Below are 23736 nucleotides of genomic sequence, written 5' to 3'. Positions count from 1 at the left end.
GAAGGTAGTAGTAGGGAAGAGGTCAATGGTGGAGAGGAAAAGCTTCTTATGGACACTGGGGCGGGAAGAGGGAGAAGGTTTGGGAGTGGAGGAAGAGGGAGTGGTCGTAGGAGGTGTCTGTCTGCTGTGTTTGGGTGCAGGTGCATGAGCTGGATGCTGTTGTGAGGTGGATGGCTGTTGGGTGTCTGAGTGCTTGAGTTTGTGTACCTTGGGAGGGGAGGCAGACACAGTGGGAGAGGACACAGGGGATGTGTGCATGGCTGTTATAGTGGTGTCTGCAAGTGAGGTGTATGTTCTGCTAGGTGTGGTGATGATGCTGGTAGTTGATGATTGTGTAGTGCATGCAGGTGTGAGTGTAGATGCAACTGGGAGGGAGGAGGAGGGGGACACAGTGAAGGCAGTGGTTGTTGGTATGTCTGCATCTGGATGGTGTTTGTGTGAGTGCCTGTGGGATGATGAGTGGTTCTTATGTTTGCCTGTGCCACTCTTGTGTGTTGTCCTGTGTGCATGCTTGTCTGCCTGTGAACTTGGGATAGGTTGAGGGGAATGGGATTGGGAAGAGGAAGTTGGAGGGGGGACTGTAGAAACAGGGACAATGGCTGCCATCAGAGAGGATGCAAGAGTCTGGATTGATCTTTGTTGGGCCGCCAAGCCAGTATGAATGACTTTCAAGAATGCATTACTCTGTTGCATTCCCCCTGCATGACATTCACAATGGTTGACTGCCTAACAGAGATGGATCACAGGAGGTCAATAGCCTCCTTACTCAGGGCAGCAGGGCTCACTGGGGCAGGCCCTTAGGTGCCTGGGGCGAAGGAGATGCCCACCTACCTGGGTGAGTGAACACAGGCAACTCGCTGAGGGGCTGCAGGGAGGAAAGTGCTGGTATGGGGTTGGCGGCTGTACCTGTAGCTGGGGTGGTCATAGAAGAGTCCGCCACCACCATGGAGCTTCCATCGGAGGAAGTATCTGTGTCTGAACTCTCCCCTCCTGTCTCCACCGTGGGGTTCCACTAGCCCTCCATCACACTGGTACCCTCACCGTTGGTGGAATCTGCCTCCTGGGTCCTGTGGGATGCAGCTCCCTCTGTCCCTGGTGCCTCTGCTCCTCCGCCAGATGATGTTAATGCACAAAAAGAAAGGGTGACAAAACAAAAAGGGGGGAGAGAGTCAAAGGATACACTTGGTCAGTGGCTGCTCCAACACCACCGTTGGCAGACACAACACCATCAAACATAGGGAACAGCCCGACAGACAATGCAATACACTACCAGTAACAATGCTAGCAACCAGGGCATACTGCCAACTACAGCACACCTGCGACCCACACAGCCCTGACCAGTAGTGGATGCCTACCACTTCAGAACCCTGTCCAACATGGGACCCATTCTGCAAAGTCAGGCCTGGCCCAGTGGCACTCACTGACACACATCCCCCACCTGGGAACCCCCCTACCATGCATACGTTGTAATGATGGGCACTGTACTCACCCCCTTGTGGCTGCTGTGATGCCCTCAAGCATCCATCCAGCTCCGGATAGGTCACCGCCAGTATGCAGGCCATAGGGGGATCAGGGTCTGATGGGCACCCCTTCCTCGTTGGGAGGCCATCCGCAGCTGGGCCTCCACCGTCTTCCATGCCCAGCGTCTCAGGTCCTCCCACCGTTTCAGAGAGTGGGTGCTCCTCCTGCCATAGACCCCCAGGGTCCACACGTCCTTGGCAATGCACGCCATTTACCCTTCTTTTGATGGGCACTGACCTGCATGGGCAATACACACAGGAAAAGGTATCAGTCAGACTGTCCTGCCTGTTACACTTATAGCCCACCATACCCCTTCACATCGCCATTTGCACACACAGGGCCCAGCACACAAGCTGCACGCCACCCAGGGGACATCCACCCACCCCCGTACAAGAGGCCTTCACACACACCACTCCATGCATTAATGCTGCATGCATCGTGCTTACAGTGTACTCACATGTTGGTCTGGAGGCCCATACAGCAGTCCATACTGGGGTAGGACCCCATCCACCTGCCTCTCCAACTCCTTTGAGGTGAAGGCAGGGGCCCTTTCCCCAGTCACACGAGCCATGGTAGGTCCCAGACACAGGTCACAGCAGCACATGCAGTGTAGGTCCTCCCCTGTTACAGGTCAGGTAGCAAGTGAGTGATCAGATAGAAAATGGCAGTCATGTTCGCAGTGGTGCATACCGTCACCACCAGCATAGATCACCATTGGCCACTGTACCCCATAGGGCCCAATAATAACCAATGAGAAGTTGCACAGTGGTTCCCAACCGTCTGCCGCAACTGCGCACAACATCAGCGGAATTACCTCACTTCCACCTGTCCCTCCACACAGGACCGGCGGACACCATTTCAGGGGGGGGCTGGATAATAATTGTGTCACAGTTCAAAATTGGACATACAGGACAAATGCCACATATACTTTGAAATTTAACATTATGCATTGTACTATTGTTGCTACGATGTACAGTTTGTGACCAGCTCCTCACTCTTTTGCCCCATAGATTGCTACCGCTGTGGATGAATAGGAGATGGAGACATACCTCAGTGTACAGACCCCTGGTGGACTTGGCAACAATAGAAGACAAGTGCATTATCCTCACCTATAGACTTGACACAACCACAATCACAGAGCTGTGTGCCCACCTGGAGCCTGACCTGATATCTGCTATCCGTCACCCCACTGGGATCCCCCCTCATGTACAAGTCCTATCTGTGCTCCATTTCTTGGCAACAGGTTCTTTCCAAGTGACAGTGGGCTTGGCAGCAGGAATGTCACAGCCAATGTTCTCAATAGTGCTGACCAGAGTGTTGTCTGCCCTGATTAAACACATGTGTTGCTACATTGTTTTCTCCCAGGTTGATGATTTGGTCACAGTTAAAGATGACTTATATGTAATGGGACATATCCCCACCATAATTGGGGCAATTGATGGTACACATATTGCATTTGTCCCCCCTGTCAAAAATAACAGGTGTTCAGAAATCAAAAGAGTTTTCACTCAATGAATGTCCAGATGGTGTGCTTGGTGGACCAGTACATCTCCCATGTCAATGCTAAGTATCCTGGGTCGGTGCATGATGCCTTTATCATGGGGGATAAAAGCTACCCAAATGTGATGGCACAAATACAGAGGCACAGGGTGTGGCTAATAGGTGAGTCCTGGTTCCCACCCAGTGGATGTTGAAGCACGGGTATGGTGTGGGCCTTTTGGGATAGTGTGTGGCTAAACGTTGTCCCTCGATATTTGCAGGTGACTCTGGTTACCCAAACCTATCATGGCTACTGACCCCTGTGAGGAATGCCAGGACAAGGGCAAAAGAACATTAAATGAGGCACATAGGTGAACAAGAAGGATTATTGAACGCACATTTGGCCTCCGGAAGGCCAGGTTTCGGTGCATCCATGTAACAGGTGGATCCCTGTGCTACTCACCCAAGAAGGTCTGCCAGATAATCGTGGCATACTGCATGTTGCACAATCTGGCCCTCAGACGCATGCACCTTTTCTGCAGGATGAGGAGGCTAGAGATGGCTGTGTGGCAGCAATGGACCCTGTGGACAGTGAGGATAAGGAGGATGAGGATTAGGACAACAGAACTGCAGCAATTCGACAATACTTCCAAAGATACACAGGTAAGGCAGTGTTACTTCATATTACATTTTTATTTAATTTTTAATCTTTGGCACTAGCATGCTGTTATTTCCCACTTCTATGCCCACTCACTGTACCCTTTGGTAACTCATTTTGCAGATGTTGGTTCCCCACTATCTCGCCTGGTGTGATCACTGTAGCCAACTGCAGGTCTTTCCTATTTGAACTTTACTGTACAGTTGAATTACAATGTTTGAAGCTGGTTAAACCAATACATACTAAAATAAGTTTAACATACTCCATACTTGTATTTTTTAGAAGTGTATTTATTTAAGTGCTAAGAAGTGGAGGGGCAAATGCAATAGGCTGGGGTGATGATGGATGAAAGTCCAGGGTATTGATCCAGTCTATTGGTAGCACAGGTGTGGTGTCCAAGGGGCCATAGGAAGGGAAGCAATGGCAGTTCAAGGTGGACAAGGTGACAGAGTGGGACACAAGGGTGACAATCAGGAGAGTCTCATTTCCTGGCGGGGGTCTTGGTAACAGAGTATGGCTTCTGCCTGGATCGCAGGGAACGTTTGCATGGTGGTTCTCCTTCTGCAGAGGGAGGGGTGCTGGTGGCCTGGTAGTCCTGTGGAGGGCTCCCAGTCCATTAGCAGCAGCGGAGGTGGAAGGCTAGGGCCCTCTGTTGTAAGACTGCCTGCCTCATGATGTTGGCCATGTCTGCCAGCACCCCTGCAATGGAGACCAGGGTGGTATTAATGGCCTGCAAGTCGTCCCTGATCCCCTGGTACAGTCCCTCCTACAGCCACCTGTTCTCCTGCACGTTGGCCAGGATCTGGCCCAGCGTATTCTGGGAATGTTGGTATGCTCCCAGGATCTCGGTGAGTGACTCCTGGAGAGTCAGTTCCCTGGGCCTGTCCTCCCCTGGCTCACAGCAGTCCTCCCAGTTTCCCTGTTGCTCTGTGCCTGTGTCTCTCTCCCCTGGACCATGTGCCCACTGCCATTGACCCCAGGTCCCTGATTGTGTTTGGTGCAACGTGTGCTCTGGGGTCCCTGTAGTGGTGGACACACTGCTGATTGACAGAGGTATGGGTATGCTGGGTGAGTGTTGTGGTGGTGTTTCTTGATGGGGGAGGCTCTGAGGTGGTGTGTGACTGTTCCTGGGTAACTGACTGTCCAGAGGTTCCTGATGGGCCAGTTTGGTCATCCAGATCCAGGCGACCAGAGTTGCTGTCATCATTGTGGGCCTCTTCTATAGGGGGACTGGATAGTGCTGGCACCTCTTCACTGCTGACAGTGGCTGGGATACCTATGATGATGTAAATGCAGTGTTACTGTTTCTGTGTGTGACATATTGTGCATCGGTGGGTTGCCCTGTTTGGTTGTATTTGCCAGGCAGCTTTCACTTGTGTATGTTGGTATGTGGTGGGCTAATTGATTCTCTCTAGTGTGCATACTTTAGTGGTAGGTGTCCATGCAGGTCTGTGAGTGGTGTCTATGCATTGGTATGGCATGCAGGGCTTGGCATTGGGATGAGTGAGATGTGATGTTGGGGTGTGTGGGAGGTGGTGGAGTGATGGGAGTGAGGGTGTGGGTGAGGATTTGCAGGTAGGGGGTATTAGTAGTAAAGGGTTGACATACCAGAGTCCAGTCCACCTGCTACTCTGGCCAGGCCCTCAGGATGCATGATTGCCAAGACTTGCTCTTCCCATGCTGTCAGTTGTGGGGGAGGCGGGTGGGGGTCCACTGCCAGTCCTCTGTACAGCGCGTTGGTTTCTTGCTGCAATGGAACGCATCTTCCCCCGTAGGTCGTTCCACCTCTTCCTGATGTCATCCCTTGTTCTGGCATGCTGTCCCAAGGTGTTCACACTGTCCACGATCCTCCGCCATAGCTCCATCTTCCTAGCAATGTATATCTGCTGCACCTGTGCTCCAAATAGCTGACGCTCTACCTGGATGATTTCCTCCACCATGATACTTAGCTCCTCTTCTGAGAATCTGGGGTGTCTTTGTTGCCATGGGTTATTGTGTGAGTTGTGTGGGTGAGGGTGTGTAGGGTGATGTGTTGGGGTGTGTTATTTGGGGTGCGTGGGTGGTGTTTAGGTGATGGTAGTATGTGGCTGTGGTCTTGTCTGTAGTTGTGGTGCCTGTCTTGTGCCAATGGTTTGTAGTCATACAGGGTTGTGGGTGCTGTGGGTGGGTGTTTTATAGTGGTGTTGGTGTGTGGGTGTGGTGTGTGCATGTGTGTCAGTTATGTGTTGTTTGAATTGTGCAATGTGGTGTTGTTTTGTAGGTGTGTGTGTATTGTGAGCATGGCAGTATGTACCGCCAATGGTTTACCGCCATTAAATATCCACTGTGGTGATTTGTGGGTCATAATGTGGTGGGCGCTGTTCCATTGGCATAACAGTGTAGATTTAGATACCCCCAGTTTATCACTGACATTTGGTGTGGCGGACTTGTGTCTGTGGCTGAATAGTGACGGATTGTGTGTGTCATCAGATGGTGAACCAATATCCGCTGCGGTATGTAGGCGGCAGTGAGCATGGCTTAGTGCCATTGTCAAAATGAGGGCCAAAGTGACATGTTATGTTATCTTATATGCATTTGTATGGCGCAGTGAACACTGGTACTGAGCAGGTGTGTGTACCTAACCTTGTCTAGAGCAGGGTGATTATTTGAATAGGTCTTCAGCTTCTTGTGGTATTCAAGAAGAGATGCTGAGGCTCTGATGAGGAGTGGGAGGTTGTTCTATGCTTTAGAACTGACTTAAGAGAAGGCCAGTCCCCCTAAACTTGCTCTCTGTACCCGTGGGATGTATGTCAATAGGATTTCTGTGAAGCAAAGGGGTCTGTGTGGTGGTGGAAAGAGATTAGTGGTGGGCATAACTCATGTAATTTGCAGTAGCATAATCATTTGGAATTATAAAGAAATGTAGCAAGATTCTGCACAATTATGCAACAAGGGTCATTGAGCATTTATCTCTATTTCCTTAGGACATAAATCCTCCACCTTGCCTCCAAAATGGACCTATGAATTAATATTTAATTGCAAAATGGCACTCAATGCAACAGAACACAATACAGCACAATTTTCCACAACTTACTCCTAGCATTTATGTAAAATGCACCTTTGCATTCAAAATTGATAAAACAAATAATGTTGTGCTAAGAAATTAGCAATAAATGCAAAACAACATGAACAACAGACTCCAGTGCTTGATATATGAACTGTTCCTGTGCTTACTTCCCACCAAAATACTCATAATTAAACAATCGGGTGTAATTTGGGTAATAATTGGTAATTCTGATTTAAAGAGTAATGAGGAACTACTGAAATGTTTCTGATTACCTCAGCATAATCAAATTATTGAATTTTGTGCCAGGAAATTAGAGCTAAATACAAAACATCATGAACAATAGACTTCATTGCTTGGCAAATTAGCTATTTCTGTGCTTAACCACCCCCCCACACACAAATACTCCTAATTACAAGAGCAGGTGTAATTTGGGTAATTATTGGTAATTCTGATTAAAAAAGTAATGAGGAATCACTGAAATAATTCCGATTACTCCAGCATAATAAAATTACTCACAGTCCTAAAAGAGATTGGATTGTTCAGGTAAATGGGGCCTCCGCTGCCTTGAACATGTGAGTGAGGAGTTTGAACTGGATGTGTTTTGGGAGCCATTCAAGGTCTCTGAGGTGTAGCATGATATGAGTTTGGAGTGGAAGGTTGAATATGAGTCTAGCTGCCTTGTTTGGGATAGTTTAGCCTTCTGGTGAGTTGTTCGGTCATAGTGGCATAGATGGTGTTCCCATAATCCAATATGGGCATTAGTGACATTTTTCTCGTGATGATTGCACATTTTTTCTCAGCATCTTCAGGACGTTGGAGCAGGATGCATTAATGGTGTTGACCTGAGTAAAAACGTAAAGCTTTTTATCAGTGATGATTCTGAGGTTCCTGGTGTGAGTGCTGGGCATGGGTGCCGGATCAAGTTCTTCTGTGCACAAGTTGGAATCAGAAGGCAAGGCAGTTTTACCAAACATCACTACTTCTGTCTTGTATTGTTGAGCTTGTGACAGTATGCTTGTATCCAAATGGTGACATGCCATGCACGCAGTGAACTTCTTCCTTGTGTTGGGGGTCTTGTCTTAGAGGGAAAATATAAGTTGTTTGATGTCAACGTAGGAGAGGATGTTGATGTCATGTTCGCTTTTGTGATTGCAGAGGTCCCCTAACTTTTTGCCCCCATTTTTCACCTTTTGCTGTTTTCCTGACTCTGATGGTGCCCTGGGTATTGCTAACCAGTCCCAGGGTCTGTGCTCTGAATAAAATGAGCATGCAAATGTGGCTAATTATGATTGGCAGTATATATAGGCAGCATAAGTCCTAGTATATGTAAGGGCATTGAGGTTTAGGGACTCCAGCAGAGGTAGTGCCCCATAGGTGCACTGCTGAGAGGCTCAGTGTCATTTAAGGGCAGGCCTGCCTTTCTGGCTGCTTTTAAACTAAAGTTATGTGCAAATTCAATTTTGGAATTGAAAGAACTTCCAATGTCTTCAACTACCTTATTTTTACATATGTCACCCCTAAGGTGTGCCCTATGTGCCTCTAGCGTTGGATGCCATGTAACTATAAACAGGAACCTTATAAACATTGTTTTGTAAGCCCTGATGAGGTGAAACAGCCACATTTGCTTTTACCTCTCTGTAGTGAACTGCCTCCATAGGCTAACATGGGGAGACTTTATTTTAATGAACAAAGTGACCATAAGAGACAGATACCTTGAGTATGGCATCACAAATATTGATATAATAAATCCTACAAAGTGCCATTGTTGGATTTAATATAACTAGTGCAAATGAAGAGTTTTAAAACTCTACCTAAAAGTTGCCAACTTCAGCTCTGTAGTGCCCTTCTCTGATTGGCCAGGCTGCCTTGATGAGGTGTGAAGTGGCCTGAGCTGAACACAAATGATGTGCCTGGGTGACAAGATCTGCCTCAGCAGTTGGTTAAATAGGATGGGGGAGCAGCCAAACTGGTCTTCAAAGGCAGGGAAGGACATTTGGAGCAGCTCAGGACCTCCCACCTTCCCTGCAACCCCAGAAAATTAGCAATCCTCTTGATTTGATTAAGAGAGGGCAGGAGGGGGGTGTTTTTTGAATTTTTAGCCACTCTAGTGTGTGGGCTCAGCCAGATCTTACCTCAAAAAATCACTTTCAGCCATGTTAGATGTTTGAAGAATGTTGCTCCCTGGGATTGATTTTGCCGTACTTCCCAGGAAGAGGTAATCAAATGGGGAATGGGCCTGTCTGTAATTGGACAAGCAGAACCCCCCTGCTTTCCACCCCAGGAGCAAGGATAAATATGGCAGAGCTGCACGGACACCTCAGATCCCTACAAGGAACAAGACAAAGAAGAAGGACTGCCCTGCTGGACCCCTGGCCTGCACCTAGACACTGCACTCTGAAGGACTGCACCTGCTGCACACTTGGGCTTCACCACTAAAAGATGTGACCTGCCTTCTACTGCTTCAAGAATGGATACCCTGTGCCCTACAGGAACAAAGAAGCTGCCCAGAGTCCCATGCGTCAAGAGAATTATTTTTTCCTGCTTATAATTATAAGGCACCAATCCTAGGGGCATGTAAGGCACACCTTAGGGGTGATTTATAATTAAAAATTAGGTAGTTAAAGACTTTGGAAGTGCTTTTAATTCCAAAGTCTAATTTGCATACAACTTTAACCCTGCGGGTGTCCTGGACGAGCTGGTCTTGCCCTCGGCCTGTAGTGTAGCCATTTTTAATATAGCCTTTGTGCGTTTGCTTAAAGCATTAGGCCTCTGTGCAGTTTGTTCTAGAGGCATTTTATTCAGTCTCGTACTGTTATTTTTCAATAACCAGTTTCACTGACTTGTTTTATTTTCTCCTATCACACTGTTTAGCTTACTTCAGCACCAGTGTTCTCAAACAATACATTCTTGCTCGCTCTGTGCTTCAGTCAAGGATACAGTCTGGTACATTGCCGATAGATGTGGTAGGAGTTTAGTCTTTAGGGTTCGTAGAAAGTACACATTCTTACGTAGGGATGTTTCTTAGAACATCGGCATGTTGATTATAAAAACACTTCCTAGTCCTAGTACACGTAAGAGGGAGATTCCGACCAGGGAACCACAACTAGACGCTGACTGCCCTGTTGCAGATGCTGATCCAGATCACAGGCCTTTGCTCAGGTATGAGGGTTGATGTCCTCCCGGGGAACCTGAAAGGCAAGCTTAGAGCTTAACATGCTGTGCTCAAAATAGAACTTAGAAGAGAGAACATAATCTGGTAGCACTATGATAGCGTTATTTCTATGTTTTACTCTCCTCATTACTATTTTAATCCTACTGTGTTGTATGGTTCTGGTTATTGCGGCTCACGCCTTGTTATCTAAAATGCAGTCATTTTATTAAATCAATCTGTAAAACTTAAACTGCCTCTGCCATTTGTATATGAGACCACGCTTGGTATGAGAGAACTGGTTGGGATCTGAGTGACCACGACTTCCCTGAGAAGCTCTAAGGTGTCATGCGCTGGGCTGCCCAATCATCCCTTCCCTTTGGTAGAGATGAGGCACTGCTAGATAGCCGGAGCAAAACCGGATTAAGGGCGACTAGGGTCCTTCTCCGTGGGTTAGACTTAGTCCCCCACACTGAGAACGACCCTGCTACCCAAAAATCCAGTAGTCTCATTAGGATAATGAGAGCCTACCGACAGGCCATGGTTGATGTGTGCCATGGAAGACACCAGCTCATCCTGCACCTGGCCCACACCCCCCATCAGGGATGGAAGGGGAATCGCTTCTTCTTCCACCCCGACCCCAGCGTCTTCATCAAATGCTGATGGTCACATTCTGGAAGCCATTTGCTTCCAGAGCTTTTGGAGAGAAGACCCAAAACAGGTGAGACCTTCTCCTGGGGTGCGGTGGAGCTGTTTGGGGGAGAAAACAGACACAGGGGGAAAGGAAATTGTTTTTCCTTTCCCCCTGTGCTTGTTTTCAATGGATTCCTGCTCCAAGATCGTGGGTGAGAACCGCAATCGTGGAGAAGGAATCCACCACTAGACCCCAGGGATGTGTTTTTGTTTATTTTAGGGAGCGACCCCTTAGGAAAGAGTCGCTTGTTCGGGGTCATTATTATACTCATGTTCCAAACCCCCGGAGGCAAGATCGCCAGTTTTAAACCCACAAGGAACAACGGAACATGTTTACAATAATGTTTTAGGGCAGCAACCACTTAGGCAAGGGTCGCCGAACTGGGGCAAGGTTTTTTTAATGTTTTGGCAACCCCTGGGGCTAGATCGGCCATGTTTTTGGCTGATCTGGCCCCCTGGAGGGTCAAAACCCACTAGGCCCCAGAGATTGTTGTATTTGTGTGTTTTTTTTGTTTTTTGGGGGCACCCCTTGGGCAAGGGTCACCCCCCCAAAAGAGGCATAAGACTGATGGCCATTTCTGTCCCCCCTGGGGGAGATCGACCAAATTTTTTGGGCCCTTCTGCCCCAAAAGTGGGCTGAGGCCACCAAGACGCTAGGGATTTTTTTCTTTTTTTGTGTTGGGGCGCCACCTTTGGCAATGGTCACCCCCCAAAGGGGGCACAGAACTGCTGGCCATTTCTGCCCCCCTTGGGTACAGATCAGCCTATTATCTTAGGACCATCTTCCCCCAAGGGGAGCAAAATCCACATAAGCACCAGGGATCTTGTGTGTATGTGTTTTGTGTGAGGGGTTGGCCCCTTTGGCAAGGGTCGCCCCCCCCAAAAGGGGCACATTACTGATGGCCCCAAGAGGGGAAGAAGCCACCAAGACGCCAGGGATTTTCTTTTCTTCTTTTTTGTTTGTGTTGGGGGGTACCCCCTTTGGCAAGGGTCGGCCCCCCAAAGATGGCACATTACTGATGGCCAATTCTGCTCCCCTTGGGGAAAGATCGGCCTATTATTTTATGCCCACCTGCCCCAATGGGGAGGCAAAATCCACTTAGGCACCAGGGATCTTGTGTGTGTGTGTGTCTTTTGTGTGAGGGAGCAACCCCTTTGACAAGGGTCACCCCCCAAAGGAGGCACATTACTGATGGCCCCAAGGGGGGCAGAAGCCGCCAAGATGCTAGGGATTTTTTTCCTTTTGTTTTTTGTGTTGGGGGCACCCTCTTTGGCACATTTCCGATGACTATGTCTGTCCCCCTTGGCGAAAGATTGGCCTATTTTCCTAGGCCCATCTGCCACAAAGGGGGGCAGAATCCACTTAGCCACCAGGGATCTGGGTGTGTGTTTTGTGTGGGGTGGCAGCCCCTTTGGCAAGGGTCACCCCCCCAAAGGGGGCACATTACTGATGGCCATTTCTGACTATTTTGTTAGGCCCATCTGCCCCCAAGGTGGGCAGAATCCATTTAGGTACCAGTGATCTTCTGTCTGTCTGTGTGTGTGTGTGTGTGTGTGTGTATGTGTATTTTGTGTGGGGGGGTGGCCCCTTTGGCAAGGCTCACCCCCCAAAGGGGCCACATTACTGATGGCCATTTTTACTCCCCTTGGGGGCAGATCAGCCTATTTATTTTTAGGACAATCTGCCCTCAAGGGGGGCAGAAGCCACCAAGATGCTAGGGATTTTTTTCCCTTTTTTTTTTTTAATGCTGAGAGGCACCCCTTTTGGCAAGGGTCACCCCCCAAAGGGGTGACAGAACTGTTGGCTATTTCTGCCCCCTTGGGGCAGATTGGCCTATCATTTTTAGACCTTTCTACCTCCAATGGGGCAGAATCCACTTAAGGCACCAGGGAACATTTCTAGATGCTTGGTGATGAGGTGATTGTCAACTGACAAAGAATTTGCATTTGTGATTACAACAGTTTAATTCTCCTTTTTGTTCTAGTTAAAGGTTTTTGCTTCCTTTGCTGTGGCTCCTTGCGGTTTTTGCAGTGGATGATCTGCGGTTTGTGTAGTTGCATTTGTTAGGTAAGTAAAAACAATTTACTCCAAAGGAGTATTGTTGCCATGCATGAATGACATATTTGCAGGTGGTGTACTAAATGCAGGATTGTGTGTGAAATTGTCCATAGGTTTGTGCACAATGAAATTTGTGTTGTCTTATGTCTAATTTGCTTTTCTTTTTTCTTTTTAGAGGGATATCATTGCTGAGTGCTGTGTCTGTACAGAGTAGTTGCCGGTGAGTCTAGCTTTTCCATGCAAGAGAGTGGTATAGTTTTTGAGTGCATAACTATTTTTGATAAAGCCACACTTGGTTTATTACTTATTTTAGACAGTGCTGGTTGTTGTTGGAGCATTTGTCAAGTCACACTTCTTAGAAAGGATCATGGCTAGCCACAGAGTGACCACTCAGCAGGTTGTTGTCATGCTTTTTATGTCATCTTCTGATCATGATTCTGACTCTGCATCTGAGGCAGAGGAGGAAGTGAGAGATTCTGGCAGTGAATTTTCTCTCTGAAAAGAATCTTCTGATAATGAAGCAACTCTCAGTGCAGTTGCAGGGCCTGTTTTAGAGGAGGACACTTATGTGGCAATAGTGCAGCAGCCTGGGGCTGAAAGATTTTCCATTGGGAAACCTGACACCTGGGTTTCCCCAAACATGGAGCAGCCACAGTTGGCTGCCTTTACTGGTCTCCCAGGGTGTAGAGTGAATACAGAAAACTTTATGCCTGTCAATTTCATTGAGTTGTTTATGGACGATGTATTTTTTTAAAAGATTGTTAAGCAGACTAATTTGTTTGCAGAGGAGTTTTTGAGGGACAACGCTGCCAGACCTAGGCCTTAGTCTAGAGCTGCCTACTGGGTTCCCACAAATCTGGAAGACTTGAAAATGTTCCTGAGTTTGACGTTTTTGATGGAGTTGATAAGGAAGCCGTCACTGTCTTCTTATTAGTCTACTAGTCCCTTGATGGCAATGGCTATATTTCCTGCAACCATGACTCATAATCGATATTTGCTTCTTCTTCGGAAGCTGCATTTTGTTGACAATGCTTTAGCCTTGCCACAAGATCACTTGAATGTGACCGTCTTTTTAATATTAGGCCTGTCCTTGATCATTTTGTAGATCGTTTTTCAGAGGTATATGGTCCAGGCAAAGAAAGTCTTTGGTCCTGTTAAAGGGCATTTGTTTTTTAAGCAAGACATTCCTAGCAAGAGGGCACGGTATGAAATTAAGATGTATATGCTGTCTGAAAGTTGTACAGAATTTGTGTATAATTTCCTGGTCTACACCAGTAGGGATTCCAATATTGACCCCCCTGGTTGTCCGCCCACTTTTAGAGATAGTGAGAAAATTGTGTGGGAACTTGGTATTCGACTGTTTAACAAAGGTCACCATTTGAACGTAGATAACTTCTACACTGGAGTACAGTTGTTCAAGGAATTGTTCAGAGTGGACACTTTTGCTTGTGGCACAATCCATTCTAACCGGAAAGGCTATCCAAGGGAGCTTGTCTGTAAACAACTTGAGAGGGGACAGTGAAGTGCCTTGCGTAATTATGAGCTGTTAGCTCTGAAATTTGCAGACAGGAGGGATGTGTACATGCTAACTACCATCCATGATGTGAGTACTTTGCCTGTGACTGTTTGGGGTTAGGTTGCAGAAGTGCACAAACCTGCATGCATTTTGGACTACAATTAGCACATGGGTGGTGGTGATAGAGTATATCAGAGGTAGGAACCTTACACTCCTCTTCATAAGTCTTACATGTGATATAAAAGGTTGGTGATCCATTTGTTTCATTTAGCAACTTTTAATGCTTTTATTTTGTTCATTGGTTGTTCCCCAGAGACAATGATGACATTTGTTAAATTTCAGGAGTCAGTGATAGCGAGCCTTATTGTGGTAGAACAGGCAAGAGTTCCTAGAGTAGAAGTGGTGGAAAATGTGGCTGGTTTTAAACATCGCCACTAAGACATGTAGAGTATGTGCCCAAAGAGGTATATGGAGGGAGAACCAGCTGTAATGCCCGGACTGTCCTTCAAAGCCCGGGCTGTAAGTGGCTGGAAGTTTCAGGAGTTACCACATCCAGAAGAATTACTGGGAACTACTGTGAGCGTAAACTTCCTGTTTCAAATTTTCATATGTTCAGTTTCACGGTTGGTATTACTGTCATGTATTTAGATTGAGCTTTTGTGTTTGTAGGTTTGTACTTATTTCGAATTAGTTAGTGGTTTCTTTGCTGTTAAAAAAAAAGTGATGGCGATGTGAATGGAATGTTGCTTGACTGGTGGTGTGCATGGAGTGGTGCTTGGCTGGCGGTGTGCGTGGAGTGGTGCTTGGCTGGTGGTGTAAATAGTGATTTGCTGTTGGCCACTGCAACATACTGCCAGCTAAACTCCAGTCCACATACTCCCATCAGCTGGTGTGATTGCTGTATCAGGAGTATGGGTATATGGAAGCAATGGGCCCTTGAATGGCGTTGTCTGTTTATGCAAGTGTTGTAATGTGCTGGGCCCACGGCTGGCATCGTGAATGGTCCTGTGCATGTCATGTATGAAAGGTGTGTGATTGGACTGTAAAACGGTTGGTGCCTTGTTGCGGCTTTACAGCTTACGAGCTGTGAGTCATTGGTTCAGTTTTTTGGGCTTTCAGTTATTAGCAGTGCATTTCATTTTTGTGAAATCTCTTGTTAATAAAATTTGATCTACTGACCCATCACTCACCCTCATGCTAAATACAACCAGTATGTGTGGTAAAAATGACAAAACGTGCTCTTCTGTAATCAGGCGTCGCAGCACACCCGTGACATGCTAGATGTCTCGGGTGGGACCCCGATGATGAATCACGCCACCAAATTGGTTGGTGGGTGTGGGGTCTTTTTAACATAACCTAAGTGCATTTATTTTCACAATCTTTGTGTTTAGAACATCACATAAGGATGTGGATACATCAAAATGATCCTCTTTTTGCAGGGGGTGGGGGGGACACCTGAGTTTTGGGTCCCTGGTGAGGCCTTCATCTAGAGAAACCTACCAAACCCAGATATTTTTGAAAACTAGATACCCAGATGAGTCCAGGGAGGTGCAGCTTACATGGATCCCCCAACATTTTCTTACCCAGACTCATTTTTATTGGGATATTTGGGGAAATGCTGGGTGGAAGGCAATTCGTGGCTCCTGTTAGATTCCAGAGCTTTCCATCATCAAAATGTGAATAGTAAGTGTTTTTTTTTTTTTTGGGGCCAAATTGTGAGGTTTGCAAAGGATTCTGAGTGATAGAACCTGGTGAGAGCCCCACAAGTCATCCCATTCTGGATTCCCCTTGGTGTCTATTTTAAAAAACTGTATATGTTTGCTAGGTTTCCCTTGGTGTCGTCTGAGCTAGAGGCCAAAAATCGCAGCTAGACACTGTAGTGCTTCACTACTTATCTCGTTTTCAGCACTTACATAACATATCAAGAATGCACTTCTGAGTTCAAAGAAGACTTTTATTGTTGTTAATTCTTCCCCAACCGCAATTTCGTAAGAGGCGAATTAGTAGATTTCAAGCACACGTTCAATGAAAACACAGTTGCAATGTACACAGCAGGTTATATTTATAAGATATTGAATGCAAAGCAAAACAAATACTTCACCGTGTGAGAAACTATTTACAGCTTCATCTTTCTAGGGTCTGCAAGCTGATGACTCCTGTCAGCTGCGAGAAAGAGATTTATCTACCCACACGGGATGCTGGCAACTGGTGCCAAGTTCCAGCACGAAGTCAGGCAGATTCGAATCTAATTCTCTGAAGCCTGTGTCATCCGTTACAAAGGTGTGCCCCCTCCTCTCAGACTCGGGAAAACTACGCAAGCCTTTGGAGATTGGCCAGATCTCCTAGACTGCTCCTCTTCCCAGGCTAGAGCCGAAAGGAAAAACACCACCTGTACTCTCTCTTATCAGGTCTAGTCTGGTGTGAGAAAAACATCTTGGTTCATCTTGTGCAAAAACACAGCTTGGAAAAATACAGCTTGGATTCTCAACTGCAATGTCTAACTCCACGTTAAAGGCAATAGGCAGCTAACCTAAATATCAAATGCAATATCTAATGTCATGTCAAAGCCAATAGGCAGCTGAGCTGAATACCAAATGTGATGTCCAATATCATGTCAAAGCCAATAGGCAGCTGAGCAGAATACAGAATATAATGGCTAATTCAATGTCAAAGCCCATAGGCGGCTAAACTGAATACATCATGTCAAAGCCAATAGGCAGAATACAGAATGTAATGGCTAATGCAATGTCAAAGCCAATAGGCGGCGAAACTGGATACAGAAAGTAATGGCTAATGCCATGTCAAAGCCAATAGGCGGCTAAACTGAACAAAACATACCATGTGCTACTGGTGAACATTGAGCAACTAATATGCGCAGTGGTGAAACACAAAGTAATTGGTCAAACAAAATTAATCGCATGACAGACACTTTCCAAAAAAACAGGTCAGTTTTCTTTAGGAAAATGTGTTGTGTCTACGCTGTGTTTTGGGGCATTTCCTGTTGTGGGAACTAAGCCTACACACGCAAGTGAGGTACCAATTTTATCTGGAGATTTAGGGGAATGCTGAGTAGAAGGAAGTTTGTTGCTTCCCTCAGATTCCAGAACTTTCCATCACTGAAATGTGAGGAAAATGTATTTTTATGCCAAATGTTGAAGTTTGCAAAGGATGCTGGGTAATAGAACCTGGTTTGAGCCCCACAAGTCACCCCTTCCTTGATTCCCCTAGGTGTCCAGTTTTCACGAATGCACAGGTTTGGTAGGATTCCATATGTGCCGGCTGAGCTACCTTGCTTTTCAAAAATTGCCTCTCAACAAAATGCCCACCTGATATTTTGATTGAAGATACTATAACCAAACTGTAGTGATGTATTGTGGGTGTATTTTGCTATTAAGAAAAACAAAACAAACAAAAAAAAAAAAACAATAGAGGGAGGCATATCTGGCATATAAAATGTGTAATTTATTTTTTTCTAGCCACACTGACCACCAGTGCAGGGGTCAACAGCACCAGCATAGCAGCAGACGCGGCACCACCAGTAGTCAAAGGGAGAGTCTCGGCTGTGACAATGGTAGGCAGCTTTAAGTCATATTGGTTAAATTGACAAGTAATATTATACTCCCTGCAAGGGTGTACTAGTACTGACTCACTCGTGAACAATCCGCTTTAGCAGATACAGCAGGAGTTGAGTATTTATGGCCTCTTCTATCTGTAACTCAGCAGAAAAATGTTCATAATGAACTTTAACTGTGATGTGTTTATGGAAAAGTAAAAGAAGGAAAGAAAGAGAAAGGAGGAAGGATGGGTGAAATATAATATGAGTGAAAGAATGTGTGGACGAAAGGGAGCATAATCATATAGGTGAGTGATAGGATGCATGGATAGGTGGGTGAAGAATGGATGAAAGGGTATATGGGTGAAAGGATGACTGCCTAGGTGTATGAAATGATATAAGTGAAAGGATGCCTGCCTGGATGGGTGAAAGAAATCCTCCGGTGTGTTGGATCTTGGATAGGCTAACGGGTGAAGGAATGCATAGGTTTATATTGGGTAAATAGATATTGGTGAAAGGTTTGTTGAGAGCCATGTTTGGAATTTGGATTGGTATGGATGGTTTTCAAAGGTGAAAAACAGGATGAGAGAATATGCATCTTAACTGGTATGTATCAAAGCCAAGAGTGAAGAATAAGAATGCTAGAAGAAGAATGCAATGATGAATGTATAAAAGCTTGGAATGAAGACAAGGGAGTTCTTCTGGGTAGGGGCGTTCTTCTTCTTCTTCTTCTTCTTCTTATTATTATTATTATTATTATTATTATTATTATTATTATTATTATTATTATTATTATTATTATATTGCTTAAAGGTACAACCATGCTCCATAGTTGTCTTCCTTGAATAGATGAAGAGAGGGCTGCATGGTTTCCCAAGGTGCCATGGTGGTAGTAGTGGCATGCTAGTGCACTAACAGTGAAACCATCAAAAAAGTGGTCCCACTCCCACCTAGGTGAACTCAAATGAAGATCCTTCACACTGAGTTGGTGTTGCTTGCACCATATCCACCCCACCAAGGGCCATATTTATACTTTTCGACGCAAAACTGCGGCAACGCAGTTTTGCGTCAAAAAAATTTGCGCTGTCTAACGCCATTTTGAAGCGCCGTGCGGGCGTCAAATTTATACTTTGACGTACGGCGGCGCAACCAACAGGTGGGAGTCATTATTTCGTGACGCACACAGCGTCGGTCTGTCGTAAAGGAAACCAACGTAAAGGCGACGCACATCACTGTGGGTCGATTTACGACAGTGCAATTCGTAAAGCGCTGGTTTTTTGCACGCTATTGCGTTACATTTTTGCGCGAAAACTGCCCTGTCAGCAGAGGAGACCCAAAATGGATCCCAGATGCCACAACAGACCCCAGGAGGATGAGAGCAGACGGGGAACCAGCCAGGAGGATCCATACAGGAACATGGACATATTTAAAAAAAAAAGAAAGTGTCGCTTCAGTGAAGAGGAGCAGGAAATCCTGGTGAAAGAGGTGACGGAACTCCAGCACCAACTTTTCATCTCCTCTAAATTGCCACTCAGTAGAAGAGAGGCCGTATGGAAACAAATAGTGGACAAGATCAACAGTGTGGCTGAAGAACGCCGCACAGTCACTGAGTGTAAGTAACGCTGGCATGACTGCAAACGTAAGACAAAAGAGAAAATGGCCAGGAACAGGAAGGCAGCAATGCAGACTGGAGGGGGGAGTCCAGCACAACAGGAGGCCCTGGACCACATGGAGGAGATGGTTGCAGCCGTCATCCCGGAGGAGATCGTCACAGGGATTCAAGGACTGGACAGCGCAGACTACCACGACACAACGCACATGCAGTGTAAGTCGCATGGGGAATTCAAATGCAATAATGGGGACTGTAAGCAGGGGGGGGAAACCTACTACACAATGCATGTAAGTCAGCACATATATGAAGTGGCATGGGTAAAGGGGCACGGCAGGGGGGCATGGCCAGCACAGACCGAAGCTGGGCACGACAAAATACAGCAACAACAACAGTCCCATGGGGACATCCTGTAATGACAACAATAGAGCCAAGGGAAAGCAGCGACAGGTGGGAAGGCCACTAACACAAATCCACATCCAGGCCCTTGTATTGCAAAATCTATCCTACATCAACTAGGTCCCTATCAGTAATGCAGTAGCCAAAACAACAACTGCAATGTAACTGCCACAACAGTTGACAATAACACCTCTCATCTCTGTGCAGCTATAGTACCAAATGGCAGGAACCTCCCCATGGAACATACATACCTAAATTAGGGGGTGAGGATGACATCCGCAACTATTCATAGAAATAAGACAAAGGCACCAGTACACTCAAATGCCGAATGTCCATACCTGACACAAACATAAGCCTAAGTAAACAGCAATAGGAGCCACACAGCACTAACGACACACACAGGCTGCATACGTCACGGTCCCTCACGTGCCTGGCTAACAAGGCTACATCACTAATGTCATACTGCTCAGACAACAACATTGAGGAGGGGACACAGGCAACTGGTCACTGAAACACACCTGCCAAGTCTGACAAACAAATAGGACATTCATACGATAAACAGGCCAATCCAGTAAGACACACATGACCCAACATCATCTTCAAACATCAACAATGTTTACATCCATACCACATCCTAACATTGACATGCATAGGTAATGCCACGTAACATGTACAGTTCATGCAATGTGAATAAAAAGTGTATGGGGCAGGGCCTGAGAGGCAAGTGTGCTGGCAGGGCAGTCACAACACCCACAGTCAGTCAAAGTGTATTGTGGCAAGTGTAACGTATACTTTGCGCATTAGCCTCAGGCTGGAGGCCTTTGTGCATCTTACCCTGAATGTACTTATACTCATTTGCTCACATCTAAGAGCCTCAGAGCACTTTGCACTAAATGATTCTCATTGCCCTTCCTATCAGTTAATTTAGCAAATAGCCAGTCCTAAGGTGTTGTCAATTAGTCAAATCACACTGTTTTGCCTACTTCTGCACTGGAGTTTGCCTGAACATATTCACTCTGTGCCCCAGTCAAGGATACAGTCTGGTATGTTGCTGATAGATGTGGTAGGGGTTAAGGTTTGGCATTCCTGTGTAGGGAAACTTTGTCATCACGATGACATATGACTTATAAAATCACTTCCTTGTCCCAAGATATGCAAGAGGGAGTTTCCAAACAGAGAAACACAACTAGATGCTGCCTGCCTTGCTGCTGATGCAAAACCAGATCACAGCCCATTCCTCTGATATGAGGGATGATGTCTCCCCTGTGATTCAGACAGGCAAGCTCCAAACTTAACATGCTGTGCTATACATAGAACAAGCAGAGGGAGAGTAGAAACTGTTAGGCACCATGATAGCTGTGTACTAATGTATTACTCTCCTGCGGACTATTTCAATTCTAACAGTGTGTATTGTTTGGGTTATTGTGGCTCACACCTAAATTTCTACAACTCAGTTGTACAATGAAACCTCATATTAAACAAATACTGTCTATGTCATTTGTGTATGGTAACATACCGGAAAAGACATAATTGTGTAGGATCTGAGTGACCACGACTTGCCTGAGAAGTTCCAAAGATGTCATGCGCTCGGATGTCTAAACATTCCTTTGATGTGGGAGACCAGAGGCACTGCTAGTTAGTCTGAGCAAAATGAAATATCAGGGTGACAGAGTTATTTACAAGTGGGTCAGACTTAGTCCCCCACACCATTAGCTATCCTGCTGCCTAGAAAGCCAGTAATCACATGTAGGATAATGAGAGCCCACCCAACAAAATGTCCCTCCATAACAATAGTTAAACACCGAGGGAGGAGTAGGACAAAAACACGCATATTCCTAAATAATTACAAAGCAACACCTAGAGGCGATCTGGCAGACATGTCTGATAGCTCCATATCATACATGTGACACACAGGTGGGCCATAGGCCTACAACAATGCCCTATGACGGACAGCAGATACCAAGACAAACACAGAGCACAAACTTAAGGCATCCAAAGGCTTGTATTTTTTTGCAAAATTGTCACAACACAGACACACTAATTGTACCCTGTTTCATTGCAGAGGAACACGGATCTCCTGCCGATATGCCTGTCCATGAGTTCCCTGATGACATGGATGACGAGCCCATAAACCTCCCACAAGAGACCATTCAAATGGTCCTTGAAAGCCTCCAAACCCCACCTTCAGTCACAAGGAGGAGCATAGAAGAAGCAGCCACCACAGGAGAACCACCCGCCACCCCAATTGTAAGACCTGCCAGCTCCAACACAGCTGAGGACTCTGACGACACTGGCACCAGCTTTGAAAGAACTGTCGTTGGGGTCCAGTGGGAGCTGGCCAAGGAGGTGCGGGTGGGGATGCAAACTATGGCAGCCAGCCTTGAGGGGGTGCGTTCGTGCATGTTGTCAACTGCTGATCCGGCTGCTGCAATGCAAGCCCGAACATCCCTCTTGGAGGAACTTTTAAAAACACAGAAGGAAATCGGCACAGCTGTCATCCAGTTGACACAACAACTCCAACTGCAAGCCAGTCAACGTGTGCACGAATGCAACATAGAACCCCTCAGGGCCGACCTGGCTGCCTACCATCGTGATGTGGCTGCCATTCTGAAAAACCAGCAGGCCCTCCTTGCTGCAGTACTGCCCTTCATAACTCGACAGGGAGCAGCCCCCGGGATGTCTGCCTCCATGTCTTCTAACACTGAGGTGTGTGTTGCCCCTTCACAACCAACAACAACAAGGACACACCAGGCAACACACACATCAGAAGAAGAAGACATGGAACAGATAACATTTACACGCAAGAGTACCCGGAAGCCCTAGTCCCTGCACCATGGCCTACTCTGACCAACGTCCTACGTTTTGACAAATGCCAGTCTCACTCCAACTACACTCAATGACTGTTTGGCAATCCACTGTATGACTTGTCCCCATTGCCAGTGATTGTCTCTCTCCTACTATTTGGCAATTCCTGTCCCTCTGCACTGTCTGTGACATCACCCCAGCATGTCATGAGCATCATCCACACCCCGTCTGTAGGATCACCATGTAAGAATGCACCAGAATGGACTCAGCTAACATTGTGAATGGATATTTTGCACTACAGCACCTATAAATAAATATCACTTGCACACCTATTGTGTCTCTGTGTTATTTCACACTTCAACTGTGCAGTACATAACTCCAAAGTGGCTGTGTGGCAACCATGTTGATTCTCTATACTACTGTCCTGATTTCATGTATACTGAAACATCTGTGCAGTGGCCAGGAATGCATCATAGCCTTACTATACTGAGGAAAATAACTGATGAAGGGACTAAGCACACACAATCATGCTGTGTTGGACAGAATGATGCACCATCTATAGCTATTCTAGACAACTAATGGTGGCTGAGAAATGTAGGCACCATGCAATACTTAAATAAGAAATAATGCTGTAAAATGTAAGGAATCATTAACTAATTACACTGCATCAATCACCCTTACGGAGTATACTTCCATGAAGGAAAGTCATGCTGAATCAGTACACACATGATGTAGGTCAGCAATGACAGCAACAAGACAAGAGTGTGAACAACTCCTCATCTACAAAGATCTCCCTGAACTTCACACTGCTGTCCGACCTATCTATTTACCCACAATAACAAGTCTGGAAGCACTCTTTGTGAAGTAGGATACATGCCAACCCAAAACCTTGATGATCAATGCACACTACCAATGGTGGGTCTCCCACATGGTGGATACTTACCAAGTTAGCACACGGGTAGCTGGCATGTTAAACCTCAATATCCAGGGGATAGCGAGCATAGGACACAAATGTCATACTAAAACATTCTGCTACACTGATGTCAAGGCCATGATAATGTAGCACCTAACGCATCATGTAAGGGGTTAACAAAAATTTTATTTCAATGAAGTAATAAAAGAGGCATCTAAGGGAAAGGTAAACCTACACTAATCTAACCTGACTACTACTAACCCACAACTGTCCCTAACTAACCTAAGCTAAACTTACTCTACACACGATCGAAACGATCTAAACATCAACCCCCCAC

Source organism: Pleurodeles waltl, chromosome 8 (genome assembly GCF_031143425.1).
Source record: "Pleurodeles waltl isolate 20211129_DDA chromosome 8, aPleWal1.hap1.20221129, whole genome shotgun sequence".
Taxonomy (NCBI): Eukaryota; Metazoa; Chordata; class Amphibia; order Caudata; family Salamandridae; genus Pleurodeles; species Pleurodeles waltl.
The sequence above is the reverse complement of the archived record's forward strand: the minus strand, read 5'-3'. Positions refer to the sequence as shown.